The sequence below is a fragment of the Sminthopsis crassicaudata genome, chromosome 2, assembly GCF_048593235.1.
Source record: "Sminthopsis crassicaudata isolate SCR6 chromosome 2, ASM4859323v1, whole genome shotgun sequence".
NCBI classification, from domain to species: domain Eukaryota; kingdom Metazoa; phylum Chordata; class Mammalia; order Dasyuromorphia; family Dasyuridae; genus Sminthopsis; species Sminthopsis crassicaudata.
In genome coordinates, this window is record NC_133618.1 from 364293695 (window position 1) to 364311811 (window position 18117).

At 36.8% G+C, this 18117-nt stretch overlaps 1 protein-coding gene across 3 annotated transcripts in view; it reads right to left on the reverse strand.

The window, feature by feature from the left end:
* The window catches only part of AFF4 (ALF transcription elongation factor 4), a 72305-nt gene extending 58031 nt beyond the window's left edge, over positions 1-14274 (reverse strand). Inside the window, exon 1 of one of the 3 annotated variants that reach the window (XM_074291013.1) lies at positions 14135-14274. The gene's annotated coding sequence lies outside the window, so the exon portion shown is untranslated. The remainder of the gene's footprint in view (positions 1-14134) is intronic. The other 2 variants (XM_074291014.1, XM_074291015.1) reach the window with 2 other exon arrangements.
* Between the last annotated feature and the right edge of the window lie 3843 nt (positions 14275-18117).

The following is an 18117-nucleotide window of genomic DNA, read 5'->3' on the forward strand; positions in this document are numbered from 1 at the left end:
TTTTAAAAACAAAGGTTCTGACAAAGGTCTCATTTCCAAAATATATAGAGAACTGACCATAATTTATAAGAAACCGAACCATTCTCCAATTGATAAATGGTCAAAGGATATGAACAGACAATTCTCAGAGGAAGAAATTGAAACTATATCCACTCACATGAAAGAGTGTTCCAAATCACTACTGATCAGAGAAATGCAAATTAAGACCACTCTGAGATACCACTACACACCTGTCAGATTGGCTAAGATGACAGGAACAAATAATGACAAATGTTGGAGGGAATGTGGGGAAATTGGGACACTAATACATTGCTGGTGGAGTTGTGAAAGAATCCAGCCATTCTGGAGAGCAATCTGGAATTATGCCCAAAAAGTTATCAAACTGTGCATACCCTTTGACCCAGCAGCGCTACTACTGGGATTATATCCCAAAGAAATACTAAAGAGCGGAAAGAGACATATATGTGCCAAAATGTTTGTGGCAGCTCTTTTTGTTGTAGCTAGAAACTGGAGGATGAATGGATGTCCATCAGTTGGAGAATGGTTGGGTAAATTGTGGTATATGAAGGTTATGGAATATTATTGCTCTGTAAGAAATGACCAGCAGGAGGAATATAGAGAGGCCTGGAGAGACTTAAATCAACTGATGCTGAGTGAAATGAGCAGAACCAGAAGATCACTGTACACTTCAACAACAATACTGTATGAGGATGTATTCTGATGGAAGTGGAAATTTTCAACATAAAGAAGATCCAACTCACTTCCAGTTGATCAATGATGGACAGAGGTAGCTACACCCAGAGAAGAAACACTGGGAGGGGAATGAAAATTGTTAGCACTAATATCTGTCTGCCCAGGTTGCATGTACCTTCGGATTCTAATGTTTGTTGTGCAACAAGAAAATGATATTCACACACATGTATTGTATCTAGACTATATTGTAACACATGTAAAATGTATGGTATTGCCTGTCGTCGGGGGGAGGGAATGGAGGGAGGGGGGGTAATTTGGAAAAATGAATACAAGGGATAATATTATAATATATATATATATATATATATAATAAAAAAAAAAATGAAAAAAAAAAAAAAAAAAAAAAGAAAATTCCTTCTTCAGGCCAAATTTAGGACCCACTGAAACTCATATCTAAGCCAATCTTTGCATAATATGAGAGCTCTTATTCTTAGTCTTCCCATTTTGGATGGGAATATTCTTAGATTTAAACTAATAAGAACTGCCCTAAAGGGTGCCCACCAGCTTATTAGAACTGGCATTTACACAATCTAATAGTGTGCCTTTTGGTCATTCCCAATGCAACAGAAGCTTCTTTCGGTCCCAAGCTACAAAAAATTTCTCCAGGGGGTATGCCAATACTGAATCTGCTTCCCCAACAATGTGGAAGATTACCTTGGCTAGGGTCTCCTATATGCAGCACCTGATTCCTATTAGTGCCTTAGGAAATCATTTGTGAAATATCTTTCTTCAACAGCAAGGGGGCTTCCCTTAGCTAGGAAAGAGTTGAGATCAAAAGTAAGTCAAATCTCAGGAGCAGTCCTCTGTGAAGAAGTCAACCAGAGCATTCTAAAGAGTTCCTCAGAGTCTTTCCCAGGGGTCAGGGTCCCCTCTAGATCCCTTCATTGTTGCCAATCATCCTTCTTGCCTTTCAGTTCCAACCCATCCTTTAAAATTCTTCTATATCGACTTTGTACCTCACTGTTCATCTACTTTGATAATTCTAATATATTCAATTCCTCCAACATCTAGTAGAAAATTTGCACACAAAAACACTCAAATGTTTATTACTAGAGACAGCATCAAAACCTATAAAGTCATGGATTTCATATACTGAAGTATGAGTATGGTAACACATGTTAATAACTACCCTCAGTAAGGAAACTTTAATTTTATTTTCATCTTTTTTATTCATTATATTTAGTGATACTATAACAATAAAGGCTAACATTTAAGAATTCATACTGCTTTATGATTTTTTTTTCCTATCTCACTAAACCTTCTCAGATAGGGTCCAAGACAGATTCACAACCAAGTGTTAAGTCAACATTCTGGTATACAATTAAGTTATCATACATTAGATCACAGAATTTTTGCAAATTATTCTTTCCCCCCACTAATCTATTGGTCTCTTATCTCTCAGTCAAAAGGAAACAGAATCTTTTCAACTTGTTAGCAATGTACAAAAATGTATTCTAGCCAATAATGGCTTTGATCATGGATATAACTGTTTATCACTGTTAATCTTACTTTACTCAGAAGAGGAAAAGAATTAATTCAAATAGGCAAAGCATATGGATTGTGATTAAAAGCAAATAACTTTCCTAAGTTTAGATTTTTCAGTTGTAAAACATAATAGCAATTCTTGGGAAATCACTTTATATGAATTTTCTATTTATTTATCTATGTTCATGTTGCTCCCCAATTCTGCTAGCATCCTCCTCCATTCCCCCCCCCAAAAAAAAAAACCCTTAAGTTCAATGAGGACAGGAACCCTTTGTTTTTGTATACTCCAGCACCCAGCAGCAGTGTTTGGCATAGTCATGTACTTAATGTCTATTGAATGAAAGCTCAGTGATGATCAATCAGCAATCCAATTAGCAACATATGCTAATTTTCCAAAACTCTCCTAACCTACTAGGATAGTTTTATTCATATTTATGTTTACCCACAGAAGTAATTGATACATTAACACGAGTTTCATTATTTTCAGGGTTATTTTCTTTTATGACTCAATTTTATACAATATTAAAGCTATAAAACAAATATTTCATTATGCATCTTCAAGGGTTTGAATATTTGCACATAGGTCTATCTATACAAAGGAAATGAAAGTTTTTTTTTTTAACATCAACTTTTGAGTTTCTGTACAAAGTATAATTTTTGAAAAAAAAAAAAAAAAAAAAACTGTTACTATTAAACAAACTTCAAAAGGCTCCCCCAACCAATAGTACCAAGCATAAAAATTTACCTTTTTAAAATTTTCTAAGTATGCGTGCAAATGCATGTTGAAGACCACACCTAAGTGTGAAACCCAGAAAGCCTGTAAAGAGTTAAAGGAGACTGTACCATTAAGGGGTGGGTCAATTCCCTTAAAGCCCCCACAGCTGTGAATCATAACACACTTGAAGGAATTGTGAATCAGCCTTTACTGACACAGATGTAGCTTGTGAATTGGGAATGAAATAAATTGGAGGCAAAAGGAAAGAGAAGGTTAGGGAATGCAACTGCCTCACAGTCTCCTTGTATTGTTATCATCTTCTCACATGAAGGGATCTATTCTGCTGGTCAGAATTAAATCCTCAGCACCCACTACCCAGTTGCTCCCGTACCAAGTTGTGCACACGCACAAGGCAGGGACAGCTTCATTTTTTTTGTCAATGTATCCTTAGTGACTGGCATAAAGTAGAGTTAGTTAATAAGGCTTGTGAATGACAGGCACTTCCATACATTGGACAGAATGCTATACTTCTCCAAGCAATAGAATGCTTGGAGTCATGAGATCCTGTGTTCAAGTTCACCCTTTGACACTTAATAGCTTTAAGAACTCAGACAAATCACTTAACTCCTCAGTGTTCCAACAACTAAGAATATAAATTACCAATGATCAGAACTGGTATCCTTCCTTACTACCCAATATTATTTACTGGGACTCATTAGGCGACTATAATCAAGGAGGGGAAAATGACTTTTTCAAACAAATTTTAGCTTTGTAACAATTTTCAACTTATTTTGAAACAAAATTCAATTTTCAAAACAAAATAATGATATATCTATTAAACGAGTACCTATCTAAATACAAAGAAGCCATTTTTCATTTAAAGGATACGTCAACCCTCAAATTTTGCTTTATTTGTATGCTAAATTTATTTCAATAACTTTAAAACATAACAGATATTTACTTTTATCTTGATGTCATCAAAACTATATTTTGACAGTAACATAAAAGAAAAAAACTAAAAGGAAGCTAAACGCAAATTAGCTTGAATGATTAATCTTTGTGTCATAACATAATAAAACAAACTTCCCTTTTCTCAGAGAGGTAGGGGATGATGGACTCAAACTATTGTAAACATCCTCTGGTACAAATGCTTTGACCAGTTTTACTAAATAGTTTGGGCTTCTTCTTTTTTTTTTTTTTAAATAAAGAAAATAAATAAAATGTGGAGACAGCATATGACTTGTCCAAAAACAAATGACATGAACAAAACTTAAAAAAAACAAAACAAAATAAAAAAAAAACTTTTATTTAGTTTTTTGTAATGTTCCATTTTTACTCCAAAAAATTTTAGTAACAATTATCTTGCTGGGGAGAAAATTAAGAAATAATCATATTTCTACCATCTAGACTAGATGAGGCTCAAATTTAAGGGCTAAAACTTCAAATATGTATTAAAGGAGAAGAAAGCCAGCCTACTTGAAGCAGAAATGCACCCTAAAGGAGAGAACAATCAGCATGTGTTGGGCAAGTTAAACCACTAAAAGAGCCCTGAATAAGGCAGTGTCCTACGACAGGATTTTTCAAACATTTCCCACTCATGACCCCTTTTCCCCTGAGAAATTTTTATATGACCCCAGGTATATAGATATGTAAAACAGGTATACAAATCAAACACTTTATAATAATAAATCATAATTTCACAACCCCCATATTCAATTATGAGACTCCATTAGAGGTCTTAAGCCACAGTTTAAGAAGCTAGGTCCTATCAATTCTAATGGACATGACTCTTTCCAACAATGAGATGATCAAAGCCAGTTGAGATGAAGAGAGCCATCTATACCCAGAGAGATAACTGTGGGAACTGAGGGTGGATCACAACATAACATTCTCACTCTTTTTTTTTGGTTGTTGCTCATTTGCAATTTGTTTTCTTACTCATTTTCTTTCCTTTTTTGTTTGTTTGCTGAGGTAATTGGGGTTAAGTGACTTGCCCAGGGTCACACAGCTAGGAAGTGAAATGTCTAAGATCAGATTTGAACTCCAGTTTTCCTGACTTTAGAGCTGATGCTTTATCTAATGCACCACCTAGCTGCCCCATTTTCTTTCCTTTTCGATCAGATTTTTTTTATGCAAGATAAATGTATAAATATGTTTATATGTATTGGATTTAACATTATAATATGTGTAACATATATTGGATTGTTTGCCATCTAGGGGAGGGGGGTGGAAGGAAGAAGAAGAAAATTTGGAACACAAGACTATTCAAGGGTCAATGTTGAAAAATTATCCCTTCATATATTTTGAAAATAAAAAGCTTTAATTAAAAAAAGAAGAAGAAGAAGAACAAGAAGAAGCAAGATCCTAGAAGACTGCTTGTTCTGCTTCTATCCCAGGCCCTCTAGCTGTCATCAAGTAAAACAATTCCTATAGATGAGGGGTTCACCCCATTCTCTAACAACAATTGTTATAGGGTTAGCTGTACTTCCCCTGATCACTGGTCCTACTTCCAGCCTATCCTCACTTTCAGCTTTCAACTCAGGAAGCAACCATTGGAGATAGGTAGCCTGGTAACTGCTTCTGCAGGTGCTACAGTCTCAACTGCTCAGCAGGCAAAACCTACTGAAGACAGAAAATAAAGTTCCTAGTACTAAAGTCCTTGGCACTGACAAGTGGTTCGACATCAGAAGTTGATTTTTTAATTCAGTAAAAATGACATTTTAAAAGATGGGTTATGATATGCTATGATGCTCTACCCTCAAGGACTATATCTGACTTAAAAGCTGAAATCTCTTTATATATTTTTTCTCCTATAAGAATATGAACTCCTTGGGAACAGGAACTGTTTTGCTTTTCTATTTGTATATTCACCTTGTCACAATTCTTTGCACATAGTAAGCATTTATTAAATATTTTAAAATTCATTTATCCATCCATCTTTCTACTGAAACTGCTTCCTTCAAAATTCTTCTTGACCTCTCTATTCCATCTGATACTGCTGAATACTTCTTCCTGGATACTCTCTTCTATTAGCTTTTGTGACTCTGCTTTTTCTTTAGTAGTCTCCTTTGCTGGATCTTTATGTCACATCCACCAACTTTGGATATCTCATAAGACCTCTCTTCTTTTTTCTCCATCCTCTAACTTAATAATCTAATTAATCATCTCTATACAGATGCTTTTAAGATCTACTATCTAACCCAAGTGCCTCCAGCTCTAGTTCTAATGCAACAACTTGGACACTTTGAAATGAATCAAACTCAACATCCAAAACAGAACTCGCCCCCCCCCATACTTCCTGCCTCCACTAATAACAAAAAACAACCCACTCTCCTCTTCCTAATTTTACCATTACCATTATTCTCCTAGTCAAATCCCCAACCTCATTGTCATTTGTGATTCCACTCTATGGATGTCCCCATCTTCCCTTTGACACTGTCTCCCCTGTAATACAGGCCCTCATCAGCTCATACCTGGAATACTGAAACAGCCTGCAAGTGGATCTGCCTGCCTAAAGTCTCCTCCTATTTCAATCCATCTTCCATTCAACCACAAAAGTGATTTTCCTATAATGCCACAGCATCCTCTATTCAGTAAATTCCAGTGGTTCCCTATCACTTCCAGGATCAAATAAAAAATGTTCTGTTTGGCATTCAAAGTCCTTCATAACTTTACCACATCCTAGATTTCCATTCTTCTTTCATCTTATACTCCACCATTTGGTACAGTGACATAGACCTCCATGTTGTTCAATTAACAAGATATTTCATTTCTCAGCTCCAGATATTTTCTTTGGCTGTCTTCCCCAACCCTTCAACCCCCCTACCCCTCCCAATATCTAGAATACTCTCTCCTTATGTCTGCCTCTTGTTTTAATTTAAATCCTAATTAAAATACCATTATGGACAATCCTAGCCTCCCTTATTTTTAGTCCCTTCCCTCTTTAAATTACTTCCTATTTCTTCTGTACAGTGCATGTTTGTATAGAATTGTTTTCATTAAGCTCTCTGAAGTCATGGACTGTCTTTTGCTTCTTTTTGTATCCTCAATGCTTATACAGTAGCTGGCATATAGAAGGGATTAACAAAAATTTATTAACTGTCTACTGGTCTCCCAGTCTCATCTCCTCCATCCCAATCTATCTTTCATGCAACTGGCAAGATGATTTTCCTAAAGAGTAGGTTTAATCCTGTCACTCCTCTGTTCAATGAACTCCAGTGGCTGCCTATTACATCCAGAGTGAAATTAAAAAACCCTTCTGGCATTTAAAGCTCTCCATAACCTGGTCCCTTACTATCTTACCAATCTTTTAAAAATTCTTATTCTATTTATTAGCATTAATATTCTTAGAGGACCTTTTAGATTTAAACTTTATTAACTTATGAATTTCCTGGCCCCAAATTTCTCTCTTTTTGGTATTTAACTAAAATTTTATTTATATATTTCTTTATGGGGTTTTTTCCTTTAAAAACTTTTTTAAAAATCAAGGTTGTGAGGGTTTTATTTTTTTTCTTGCCCATCCCCACTTAGGAAAAAAAAAAAAAAAAGAACAAACCTCTTATGACCAATATGCATAGTCATGAAGACACATTTCCATATGGGCTATGTCCAAAAATGGTCTCATTCTACACAGTAATCCACCATATCTGTTAGTAGGTGGGTAGACAGCATTTATCAGAATTTTTAACTCTTTAAAAATTGTTCTTTCTTACAATGGTGATGTTCTCCTAATTCTTCTTACTTCATTCTATATCAATCCATACATGTCTTTCTAGATTTCTCGGGAACAATCTTTCTCCATTTTTTAGATAGTATTCCATTATATTAACGTACCACAATTTGTTCAACCATTCCCAATCAGGAGAAAGCCCCTTAGTTTCCAATTCTTCATTTACATACAAAGAGCTGCTATGAATACCTTTATTTGCTCTTCTGAAGGTACAAAACTTGGGGTGCAGTTCCAAACTGCTTTCCAAAAAGGCTAGACCAATTCACAGCTCTACCAACAATGTATTCAATACGTCTGTTTTCCTATAGACTTTTCAATATTTGGGATTTTACTTTAAAAACAACAACTTTGGCAAACCAGTCAGGTATGAGACAGAACTTCAAAGTGGCTTTAATTTATATTTTTTATGATTTGAAGCATTTTCCATAAGGCTAAAATAGCATATATTTCTCCCTTGAGAACTAACTGATCATATCATTTAATCAATTGAATAATGGGTTCTATTCTTATACATATAATTCAGTTCTTTACATGTCTCCGAGATGAGACTTTTAGCAGAAAAACTTGTTACAAAGATCCCCGTTTCCCTTTTAATTTTAGATACATGGGATTTGTCTGTACAAATACTTTTAAATTTTATGTAATTTGAATTTTCTATGTTATCTTCTGTGATCCTCTCTATTACTTGTTTTATCACAAAATTTTCTCCTATCCATAGGTAAACTCCTTCCATGTTTTTCTAATTTGTTTATAATGTGATTTTCTGTGTAGGCCATGTCAAGTGGGCTGCTCAGAAAGTCTTCAAAGTGTGGACTGCACAACTGCTGAGTACTACATTGGACGCTCCTTTTTAATATGGGCTAGATTAAATGGTTGTCAATGTCCCCTCCAACTCTGAAATTCTGTGATCCAATTCATTTTCCTATGACAACTTGTCTCTAATGGGGGAATAAAGGACTAAGCTAAATGAAAATATTTATTCCTACAAATTTTAAATGGTGCAACCCTCATTTTACATGTGAAGAAATTTCATAAAAGGAAGGTGACTTGTCCAAGGTTCAAAATTCAGATCCTTGAACTTCAAATCCAATATTCTTTCCACTATACCATGTTGCTTTTCTGGACAAACTAACAACCTGAGACTTCTTAAGGCAAATTAAAATGCTTAAATTTGAATGTACAAACATACCTTATTATCTATGTGCACATAATCATGTATTCAAATTAACATATGCTAATCCACAACCATGTGTATCTTGCATGTGTCAGGTTTTTTACATGATGTTGTCTCTATTAAAAAATGAGTTAAGGGCAAGAACTGCTTTTGCTTATCTTTGCATTCCTAGCATTTAGCACAAAGAAATTTTTTAATATTTGTTGACCCCTGTGACAATATGGAAATGAAAAAAAGTTCAGCTTAGCATTCTTTCAGAGCACCAGGCAAAGGAATAAATACTATGAAACTGTTTCAGAATCAAAACTTAGAACTGATACAATAGAAATTACAAACATTGTCTATATAACTATTAATATAAAGTTAAGCAGGGTTCATTGCTGTCACTAAACACAGAACTGCTACTTTATCTCTGATCCAAAGATACAAACTAGAATCACAATATAGTAGAAAGAAACCTTAGGAGTGAAGGGAACTGGTTTTTACTCTTGGCTCCACCACTAACTCATTATGTAACTATGAACAACTTACTTTGCCTTCTTGGATCGCTATTACCTTTTAAGTCAAATCTGGGAGAGATCTGTGTATAGAGGAAACATCTGAAATTTTGGTATCATGCAAGTTCATTAAGTCAACAATGTAATGTGACAACTAAAAGAGTTAAGGTAAATTTAAGCTGTGTTAAAAGAGGAATACCTTCCAGGTATAAAGACATGAGAGTAGTTCTATTCCTGATCATACCCAATTTGTCTCTATTATGTTTATGCTGGCACCACATTTTAGGGAGAAAGCTGATAAGCTGGAGACTGCCCAGGGGTGGACAACAAGCACCTCAGGTAAAGTCAAATGAGAGGACTAATTGAAGGAAATGAGGTATTTATTCTGGAGTAGAAAAGCCTCAGTGAATATATAACAGTACTTTCAAATATTGGAAGGGCTGTCATGTGAAAGGAGGAGTAGAGTTATTTTGCTTGCCTTACTGGGTATAGTTAGAATCAATGGGTGGAAGTTGCAAAGATAAAAATTTAGGCTTAATATTAGAAAATAATTCCCAAGTAATTAAAACCTTCCAAAGTGAAATAAACTGCCTCGGAAGTTCTTCAAATAAAAACTACATGACTACTTGGCACTTAAAAAAATAATAATTATATATATATATATATATAATATGGATTAGATCAAATGGCTGCTAAAGTCCCTTTCAACTCTGAAATTCTAAGATTCAATTTACAAAGTTCTCACATAACAATTTGTTCCCAAAAGATAAATGAAATATTAAAAGGGTTGGGGGAAAACACACAAAGCAAAATTTTGCATTTCCCTACAAATTCAAACATTCATTAAAGTACACTAAATACAGCAACTACTTGAAAATAAGTTTTTGAAACATTAAATAATAAACTTTCATTTCTTTTAAAGAATTTTATAATTTAGAGATTTGCCACTTATTCAGACTGGCCTACCTTCCTCTCCAAGATTAAGGATTAGAGAGGATTAGTTACCAAACATGCTTTCAAATCCGTTTCTTCAGATAATTTGACAAAGCTCCTGTGCAAAGATGGATCACCACAATCAAGAGTAAGATACTTAGAAAAGAGAAAAAGCTTTCTGTGACTTCTATTCCATGAACATCTAGACTCAAGGATATAGACTCTGTGATTGATAGTTTTTGCTAAAGAATCTCATAGGATAGAAATAGGGACTGGATGGACCTTTGATTTCACTGATAGAAGGAACACCTTTAAAGGAAGAAACTCCATCTAGCAAAGTAGGTCAATCAGCACTTTCTCTGCAAAGTATATAATCTTCAAGAGTTGCTTAGGAAGGTTAAGTAACTTGCCCAGGTTTCCTGTTAAGAGGTAGAACTGGAATACAGGTCTTCTTGACTCTGAAACAAATTCTTTTAACTTCTATGCCATATTCCCTTATTTAAAAAAATCTAATACAGTATGAAATATTAATAATACTGTTCATGCTTATTTATCCATTGCCATGATTAACGTTTGTAGATTTTTACATTTTTTTATTGCCTACTTTCTCACCTCATACACACTTGTTTCACTATACCCCAGTTTGACTCACAAAAATTAAGGTCAATAATTTTAGCTGAATTCAAGGATGCCAATTCCTGGCAAATAAATGGTTCTCTTGGCCTAGGGATCTTAAATAAATCTTATAGAAAGCAGTCAAAACCAGACTAGTCTTCAAAGATAAAGAGCCCAGTGTAATTTAATTATCTTCTAGGCAAACTATCAGCCCCTGATTCTTTTCTACCAAACCAAAAATGCTCACAATGTTATTCTTTTATTCTACTTCAGAAAATGATTCCATGAAAATTAGTTTATAGGCCATCAAAGTTTAGCACACCTGATGTTGGCCAAGTTCATCTCTTTTAAAACACTGAAGGCTCACTCAACAATTCGAGTTGTGGCCAAATTACTTACAAAGCCTAACTACTTTCTGAAGTTTTTGTAGACTTTATAATTTCTGTTAAAAAACAGCATGAAAGTATAGTTTATGAATTAAACAGATATGGATAATACACAAATTTATATTTCTCTCACAAGCCTCATTTTGTGATGGAGTTTCAGTACAAAAAAATATTTTTTTAAATTTTATTTAAATGACTGACATGAAGGTTGCTTAATTTATATTTATATATATATTGTGCCAGAAGCTCTCTCTAAAAAAATATTTTCAGGGAGTTATTGAGTTGAAAACCAAGGCATATAGAGAAAAGGACCTGAGTTTCAAAAACTGCTTTTAATGCTTACTGAAATGTGACCTTGGGCAAATTACTTAAAATCTCCTTGGACATCAGTTTCCTAATCTGTAAAATGAGTAGACAACACTAAATAGCCTCCTGTACACCTGACAACTCTAGGCCTGTGATCCTATAACTATGTATATAATCTTCAGCTAGTTTTCCATATGTTATATTCACAACCCTTTAGGTACATTTTGAACATCCAAGAAAGGTGGGTCTATAAAGTTTCACGTACTAAAAGTAGGGGAAGAATACAGCCTTCTACAGGAGGAAAAAGGGAGCAGGGTAACTGGTCAGGCTAGCTCCTGGTACACTCTTTAGTCACTGACTACACCCAATTTCACAATAACTAAAAACCTGGCCAACAAATTTCAAGTGACCAAGTGATTCCTCTAATTTATCAAAGAAAATGAAAAAGGGAGTGAAATTTAATACTGAAAAGGGATTAAAAACTAAGAAACTTTTATAAAGTTTAGGAAACATTTTTCCACCATAAGATTCTCCCTGCTATATTAGAAAAATAACACCAACATAGAAATCCAATACTGAGTTATTTCACATACACAGTTACTCAGGGTTTTCTGCTCCCCAAATAGTTTACCTCCCCCCCCCAGAGTATTGTGGAGAGTAGAGCCACAAAACCGGGGAGATTCATATTTTGAATTGAGTCTGAACAGTTACTTCATAAAGCTATGAAAAATGTCCACTTTCTCTGTAATTAATATTCACATAAAATTACAAAAAAAAATTCCTTAAAATTCTGAAAAATACAAGAAGCGCAATTTTTGGAACCATTCTATTCCCTGACAAATTACAAAGGATGATGATATTTCCACCCCAAATTCCCATCCTATGAAATATCTGTCTTCCTCACAATTTCCCACCACCACATTTGCTGTCAAGTTAGGCTAAAAAAAAGTTAATCTATTCAATATTTTAAAACTTTAATAAACAGGAAACAAAAAATGTTTCTTCCTGAAATCAAACAATGGTATTTGATATTTGCTAGATAGCTTTCAATATCTCACTATTTCCTATTAATTACGGTACTTTACAAAAATAAAACCACATTTACATCCCAAGTCGGTAATTAACCCAGTGTTTTCAGCACCCAAAAGGTGCTAGAGGATTTAAAGTTCCAAGCAAATTCTCATTTTTATGAAAAGTAACCTACTGCTCCCTATAGAACTAACAATACCCAAGTCTTTAGAATGTAAATCCCAGAAGCTATATGAAACTTTCTATGTGAAAGATTGTTTTAACTTGTTTTGAACACTGGATAAAAGTTGTCACTGAAAAAGATGGCAGAAATAATCTGGTGCTATAGCCAGACGTTTTTACGGTGGGAAGTGGAAGTGAGAAATTTAAAGGGACAGCTTTTCAAGGAGTCAAGTGCCCACTTCTGAAGACTTCTTTTAAGTCTATAAAAAGCCAGAGATGATTCTAGACAGTCATTCAAACACAAAAGTTTTTTTTCCTCGATTTCTTAATTTATAAAGTTACAAAAAATAAAATGTTTCACCCTAAGTAAATTGAGTAGCAGATGAATTTAGCAACTACCAGCAAAATATGAGCAGATATTTTAGGCAATTTAATCCTAAGAACAAAAATATTTGAAGGAGGGGAGGGAAAGTCTGCCCATAAGCTTAAAATCGGGTAAAGTGTAACTCAATTTTCCTTAGCATTTTAAATAAGCCCAAATTTCCCCATACAGGGGAAAAAGTCACACACACTCCGAACAGAAACAATATTAACTCTTGCCCTTCACCGTGCTCGCACCCAGAAATTGGAAGTTCACTTTGTCACCTCTATTTCCCTTTAAATGTCTTCTGTAAAAGACTCTTCTCAAAATCATCTAGCCTACAATCCATCCTTAGAGTCTCAAACACAGCAAAGTGGAAGGAACAAAGCACTGACGTCAATTACTGGAGGAGATTAACCCCCGCGACTAGCAGCAAGTAAAAAGGCTAAACATTAATATCCAACTATAGGCAAGTGAATGTGTGGAAACAGCGCTTTTGGGTTACCAGGAGAATCCCTTCTGGATTATACGGATGGGGGAGGGGGGTCTTCAATTACATACTGCAAGTACACACCCTCCCCCATAAGTACTATTTTTACAAGATTAATTTTTTACAGGTTTAAAAAAAGGAATGGCGGAGGAGAGTCTAGGGACCTTAGAGAGAAAAGAACTACTAGGGCAAAAAAAACCTTCGAAATCGGGATCCATTTTTTCTTTAGCTAAAGAGTACTTGGCCAAACTAGGGAAGATGGACGTCTGAAAAAAGAAAAGTATGAGGAGACCCATCAAGCAAGCAAGTGCGGAGAAGAAATGCAGAAAGGTTTTGTTCGGGGGTGGAGGGGCGGTAATAAGGGAAGGGAGAGGAGACCCCTGCGGGGAGTGGCAGGAGGAAGCCCACAGCCCCGCTCCTCCTCCCCGCTCGCGACGCTCTGCTAAGCGGCCCGACCGGCTTAGGCCCGACCTGCCCCGCGGTCCTAAGAGCCTCTCACCTCCTGTCCCGGCTCCGCTAGGCCCAAACCATGTCCCGGTGACGGTGGCGTTGGCGGTCGGTAGCGGCGTCCCGGGCCGCGGGCCTTCGATTCGGCTGGGCCTCTCACCGAGCACACATTTAGGCCTGGCCCCGAGGGACCGAACTGGAGGACCGAGGAGCAACCCCGAGGCGAGAAGCCGACGGGCGGCGGCGGAGGCTGAGAGAAGCAAGGCCCAGGAAGTCCCAGAGGCCCTCGGAGGAGGCGACGACGGCAGCGGCTACGCCTCACAAGGTGGGGGCGGTGGCTGTTGCCTTGGGGCCCCGGCCCTGCTCCATGGCGGTCAGAGCGAGAGCCCTGAAGACGCAGGCAGGAAGGTGATGGCGGAGGCCGCAGCGCTGGAATCCCCACCCCCGCCCCGTCCGGCGGTGGTGGCGGCTGCGGAGACTCTCTTTCCCCGCAGTCGCGAACAGCGACTTAGCCTAGCAGCAGCAGGAACGCCCACGTGACCCTCCCACCGGTGTGGGGAGGGGGAAGAGCAGCCCAGGCTCCAGCCCGAAAGAGCGTCACGTGACCCGACCCGCCCCTCCAGGAGTTGGAAGTGGAGGAGGAGAGTTGCGATCTGCGATCGGACCTAAATCTCCTCCGCCCCGGCTCTAACTCAGGGCCCTCTGGGCGTGCGGCCTTCTCCGTGCTGCGCACGGCCCTCCGCTGGAGAGCGCCTGGGGGTGGGGGTATCTGGAGGCCGAGGGCGGGGCTCTTGCGCATGTGTAATTCGTAAAGCGAAACGTCGCCCAGCCCTGAATGGTCACAGCTTTAGAGGACTGCAAGCCGGCGTCCGAGTTGGTCCCCTTCTTCCTGGCCTTCTTCCTTCTTCCCGCCCTCTTTTCCTTGGGGTGGGATGAAGGTAGAGACGGGGCCTGGCCTGATGGACCTGTTTGTTCTTTGCCCGGAGGGATGCCATGCCTGATAGGGAGGCCTTCCTTCGTCATAGGCTTGGCACGACCTACAGGCGCCCCTACAGGGCCCGACCTGGCTTCCTCCTCAGCCCCCTACCGCCGGACTGCGACTAAGGGACTCCCCCCCCAAAAAATCTCAAAAAGAAATGAGCGTTGTGCTACCCAGGAGCCCCATGTTTAAGCTGGTCTTGGAGAAGATCTGAATCCAAAAGTGGACTCAGACACCTTCAAATAGCCATTTGACCTTGGACAAATCACATGGCCTTTTTCTCATCTGTAAATTGGGAATAATAAGAGTACCTACTTCTCAGAGTTATTGTGAAGATCAAGTCCTAATTATAAAAGGCTTAGAAAAATATAAAGCAATACAAATAATAGCTATTGATTCAGCTATTATTAAATCTCCTCCTTCCATCCTATACAGATACAAAAATAATCAAATACAAAAATTAGCCTTGCGTCCTTCTTTCAATATTTATCACCACATGATGCATAGAGAGAATAGTGGTGAGTGCAGGATTTTGAATTATCTCGCATAATAATTTTCTTTGATATCATTTGTTAAGTTTTTCTTCAACCAAATTCAACTCCTCTTAATTATCCCTCCAGCAGCAAAATCGTGGGCTTGGAACAAGTTAAGGAGCAGTAAGAAGGTGGTAGTAAGAAGAGGGCCATTTTGGTGATTAAAATATACTCCTAATACATTTGTGCTATAAGAAATAATGAGAGGGATAGTTTCAAAAAATTCTGGGAAGACATGAATTGATGCAAATTTAAGAAAGGAAAACATGGTTCACAATAATAGCATATTGTAATAATCAACTGTGAAAGACTAAGCTACTATGCTTAACACAGTGATCTATGACAGTTCTAAACCATGATGAAAAATGGTTCCCTCCTCTAGAGAGAAGTCTTAATGGGTATATCTTGCTAAATTAAATGGAGGAGAGAGAATTTGGAAGTCAACATTTAAAAAAAAAATACTAAAGATAAAGAGTTTTAAAAAGTAGACCTAAATTTCTTTTAGAAATGTTCTTAGATGTATGAAATCTATGAATCATGAATCAGAATCTTCTAAATGTCTTATTAAAAGGGGAATTGACAGGTGGATAGTCTAAGAACTTCACTGATTGTGCTACTACTGGGCTTATATCCCAAAGAAATACTAAAGAAAGGAAAGGGACCTGTATGTGCCAAAATGTTTGTGGCAGCCCTTTTTGTAGTGGCTAGAAACTGGAAAATGAACGGATGTCCATCAATTGGAGAATGGTTGGGTAAATTGTGGTATATGAAGATTATGGAATACTATTGTTCTGTAAGAAATGACCAGCAGGAGGAATACAGAGGGGCTTGGAGAGACTTACATGATCTGATGCTGAGTGAAATGAGCAGAACCAGGAGATCATTATACACTTCAACAACAATACTGTATGAGGATGTATTCTGATGGAAGTGGATATCTTCGACAAAGAGAAGATCTAATTCAGTTCCAGTTGATCAATGATGGACAGAAACAGCTACACCCAGAGAAGGAATGCTGGGAATTGAGTATAAACTGTTTGCACTATTGTTATTCTACCCATGTTACTTTTACCTTCAGAATCCAATTCTTAGTGTGCAACAAGAAATTTGGTTTTATACACATATATTGTATATAGTATATACGGTAACACATTTAACATGTGTGGGATTGCCTGTCATCTAGGGGAGGGAGTGGAGGGAGAGAGAGGAAAATTTGGAAAAGAAGTGAATACAAGGGATAATGTTGTAAAAAAAAAAAAAATTACCCATGCATATGTGCTGTCAAAAAAAAAAAAAAAAATATATATATATATATATATATATATATATAATTATAAATTAATTTAAAAATTAAAAAAAAAAAAAGAACTTCACTGATTTAAGAATTGAGGGTATTGCCTCAATTAGTCTCATTACTGTCTCAGTAGGTTAGATGAATAAAGGAAGACAGAATGGCAGTTATAAGGGGGTTTTTTTGTTTTGTTTTGTTTTTCTGAGGCTGGGGTTAAGTGACTTGCCCAGGGTCACACAGCTAGGAAGTGTTAAGTGTCTGAGACCAGATTTGAACTCGAGTCCTCCTGAATTCAAGGCTGGTGCTCTATCCACTGCTCCACTTAGCTGCCCCCTAGTTATAAGAAGGTTGAGATCAGACCCACTGAAAGGAAAAAATATGATTCTATACTTTTTTTTAGCAGCCCTATGATTTCATTGGTAACTGGAATTCTAAAAGGAGGAACCTACTCTCAGTCTTTTGTTCTTAGAATTGCCTAAGACAAGGAGAGCTTAAATGACTCTCAATATCATAGAATCATCATTTGAATCTAGGCCTTCCTAACTCCCAAAACTCAATTTCCACTTGCTGTTCATATTTAATTATAAAGATTTTTTTCCTCCTTTGATCTTCAATCATGTCTTTTTTCCCCCCATACAAGTTCTCCAGTAAGCTCCATTTTAATGAAATACTTACTCATTTAATTTGTACCTCATTCAAGATATGCTTCTAGATGGTGGTAGACAAAAATAGACACAGCACACAAACCCTTTTTCTAAGAGTTTTTCAATCCTAACTTCTCATTTTCTATTTGCTAATTTAAGGGCAGACATATTAAAAATTCTAATTTAAAATCTATACTAGGTGGCGCAGTGGATAGAGCACCAGCCTTGAATTCAGGAGGACCCGAGTTCAAATGTGGTCTCAGATACTGAACATTTATTTCCTAGCTGTGTGACCCTAGGCAAGTCACTTAATCCTAGCCTAAAAAAAAAAAAAAAAAAAAAAAAAAAAATCTATACATGCTCCATGTGTCTAGAACAGCTTTTAGTGATCTAAATAATTTTTACCTTGTACCTTTATTAAATATTTTACCATTCTCTAAATTGTTCACAAATTCACCATCATCATATTCTTTTGATAAAAGTGAGCACTTATACCCTAAAGGATAGTACTTTTTAATATTCCTCAAAAAAGATTTCTCTTAAAAAGATTATTCATTATGAATTTCATCATCTCTTCTAAATTGGAAC